The sequence below is a fragment of the Homarus americanus genome, unplaced genomic scaffold (assembly GCF_018991925.1).
Source record: "Homarus americanus isolate GMGI-L3 unplaced genomic scaffold, GMGI_Hamer_2.0 scaffold23578, whole genome shotgun sequence".
NCBI lineage: Eukaryota > Metazoa > Arthropoda > Malacostraca > Decapoda > Nephropidae > Homarus > Homarus americanus.
This window is the reverse complement of record NW_024733231.1, coordinates 6,691,470-6,694,959: the sequence shown is the minus strand read 5'-3', so window position 1 is coordinate 6,694,959 and position 3,490 is coordinate 6,691,470. Positions and strand designations below refer to the sequence as shown.

Sequence of the window (3,490 nt, the reverse complement as noted above, 5' to 3'; positions counted from 1 at the left end):
ACACAGAGCTGTGGAATCGAGTACAGTATTGGGCTTAAAAAAATATCAAGAACAATGGAGGAATCTTACTGAGGCCACTGGACTCCTTTCCTTGGTATGGCCACCTCTATTGGGTGGCCATTAGGTAAATTGGGAAAATATCTTAACTGTCCCTTTCTATGGTAAACCAATGTGATTTTATACGAATCATTTGAACTTTATTAGTTAGCCACTAAACGTCTTCGTTCTCTAATGATATCGTATTAAGGATTCGTTTTCTATGAAAATGTAAAGGAGATGCCAGGTAGATATTATAGTTTTACATAACGTATATCGAGGGTCCTGACTTTCCCTTCTAAAAATCTAAATTTACCAGTCAGTTGCCTTGTTGTTGTGGTAGAAGGTTGTTGGTGTTCATGCGTCCTGCTGAGTGTTTAGGTAATAGTATTAGCTGGTCCTTTCTTGAAAGCATTTCATTTTAGGCATAGTTTGGGATATATGAAATGTTTGTTCATTCACTACTATTTTTTTTACGAATAAAGTAATAATAATAAGTATAATCACTTTAATAGCAAACATTGTAGTAGTTACCATCCTTCTTGATATACAGAAGAAAAAAAACAATAGCCATCTCGGTTAATAATTTTTTATCGTAATTATTAATCATCATTATTATCATTAACTATTCAGTATTTTCTCTACCATCCTCACTGACACACTACGCTTCCCCTTATTAAATTAACAAACGTGACGGTGTATATTATTGTTATGCCGAGGCATAATTTCGTATTATAATTTTGTAAACTAGGTGTTTTGATTGTTTTCCGTCCCACACAACAGTTATTTTGGCAAATGTAGTGAAATTTTCGTGTACATATTGATGATATTTATATATTAATTATGTAAGAATATTCTAGAAGGCATAGCATCATTTTTGTTCTATTTATTTATTATTGTAAGCCTCGATCACAGTAGAACGTTCTAGAATCTACTTGGCGTCTTGGGATATACTATAGGATGTTCGGAGGTATGTAAGGAGGAGCGGCTGCCTAGGAGTTAGTTGTGCAAGTATTGTGATTAATATAATGTGAGAAGAGTAAGGGATTGTAACTTAAGTAACTGTGACAAGTTTAAGTAAGTTTGTTAGGAAAGGTATAGGAGGTGTAAGTGGCTGGGTAGGAACCGGCATTTAAATATTCGCGAGCAAAGTTAAAACATTACGGCGCCATTTAAACGTAAGTAGCTATTAAGATAAACAAACACAACAGGCTCCATTTAAACCTTGTGGGTGTTTGTTTTGATGTAAATAATACACATTTGGCAGCAGAACCAAGGGATAAGAGTTAATTAAGAAAAGTAAATAACAATTACTGTGTCTTACGGCTGTGGTAACTTGGCATAATGTACGAAAAGGATAAGTGAAACGTTATTATATATTTAGGGTAATATTTTTAATTTTAGTTTTAAATTTAGTAAAAGTGAAGGAGACGGTTAGCAGAGTAACAATTATGTATTGAATTGCACCAAAATTTCTGGAGATGCTATTTTGCATGATGCTAAAACACGAAGATGGAAACAACAATCCACAGAACCTAACCTAACCTCCCCCTGGGAATATTAGGAATTTTATCTTTGCAATCAATAGCTTAGACAATTTAAAGACATTTTCCATGACGTTTCCCTTGCAAATGCTTGTATACACTGGGAGGTTAGGTTAGATAATTTTTTTGGTCATTTACTAGGGAAACGTCATAAAAAGCAAAAGTGTCTTAAAATTGTCTGAACTATTGATTGCAAAGATAAAATTCTTAACATTCCCAGGAGGAGGTTAGGTTAGGTTCTGTGGATTAATATTGGCATGCATTGATCACCATAGGAATGGCTTTTTGAAGTCCTTAACCCCATTGTATAACGGTCAACACCTTTACTTGTTGAGTTTCCAGTTTAAAGTACTGTACAGTAATCCCGTGTTTTTCGCTGGAATTACGTTCCTGAAACCCCCGTGAAAAGCTAAAACCGCGAATACTCGTATGAATCACTGTACCTGTGGCCACCAAACAGCTCAGGTAGGTCATGCACTTAACCACGCCATCCTCTCCACTCACTTTCCTAGTGGTCACATAGATCACTGATGCACTGTCCCGGCATTTACTAACATCATTATTTGAAACTAATCATATTGTAGTATAATAATGGAAAAACGTAAACACAGTTATGTACAAAACAATTTTATTTACAAGTAAATAAATTTTTTATTTCGCTGAGGTCAGCAACACCCGCATTGCCAGCCTCTCCGTGCTGTCCCGGCGTCTGCCCGCCATCACGCAATCATGCCAGTCAGTCAGTCAGTGAATCAGTCCTCTTCCACCCACATTCTTCCACTTGAAGACTGTATTCTGACAAAAGACACAAATGAATTGTCAGTCTTCACCACATCTCGAGCCATAGCTTATGCCACCTCTGTGCTTGTCCAGTAAAACTGTTTTTTTCCGTTAAGGTCATCACTATTCTTGATCTCTTGGTCACTTTAGAGTCTTTGCTAGTAATATTTGCATTCCCAGAGCCATGTGGGATGCACATGGGAGGACAAACAGAAGAGGTAATCACAGTAGCGGTCACAGTAAGGTAGGCACGTATAGACTGAGGCTTCTCTAAGCACCGGGTGTCTGAGGCGGGAAAGGGTGGCGTCCTTTGCCGTGTTTGTCGCACTGCACGGGTATATCGAAAATGGCGTGAAATTAAAAATTTTAAAGGATATTTTATATACAGGGTATATATAATTAAAAAAAACAACAACCGCGAATGGTTAAAACCACGATTAAAAAACCCGCAAAAAACACGGGATTACTGTACTGTATAATCTTCACACTGAATTTAAATGTGTTTATTTACTTTGCAACTTATACTTTACAAGCCTGATGATCATAATGCTTCCCTTTTCTTAGGGAATTTCTCAGTATTATACATAATTTTAGAGTTAAGGAGATGTACTGTATTACTTTATAAAAGGAGTAGCTATAACCTTTCTTTTCGGTGAATTTTTTTGTCAAGTGCCATTCCTCTTGGACTGGAAGGCTATACTGTTAGGGAATCATGTTAGCAAAAACCTCCATATGTTTTTAGCTTTACATTCTTTGTGTGCAGGAACTGATGGACCGAGTTGTGAATGTTGACCCGGACACACAAAAGGGTGGACGTGTGGCACTCCTTCCTGACCCTTCTGCTGTGTGGTGCGCACCTGCTGGTATACCAGGCCTCTGGGTGAGTGTATTACCATAATCACAACTTTAAGTCAATTTTGTTCCAGTTGTATTAGATTATATTTTAAAAGCTATAGAATCTTCCAACTCCTTACATGGTTTGTACTGATTCTCTCTCTTCTATTTTCTTAACTTTGTCACTTGGTTAAATATTTTTCACATGTAGTAGCTATATCCATCAGTAAATGCTAACTTCTCAAGGTATTTGTCTCTCTATCTTAGTTATTTCTTAATTTATATACTGTATATAT

General features: G+C 36.5%; 1 long non-coding RNA gene across 1 annotated transcript in view; it reads left to right on the top strand.

Annotated features, from left to right (window-relative positions):
* Positions 1-363: 363 nt before the first annotated feature.
* Positions 364-3,490, top strand: part of LOC121869646 — an 8,122-nt gene continuing 4,995 nt past the window's right edge. The window contains exons 1-2 of the long non-coding RNA XR_006089572.1: positions 364-417; positions 3,124-3,240. This is a non-coding gene — a long non-coding RNA (uncharacterized LOC121869646). The remainder of the gene's footprint in view (positions 418-3,123; positions 3,241-3,490) is intronic.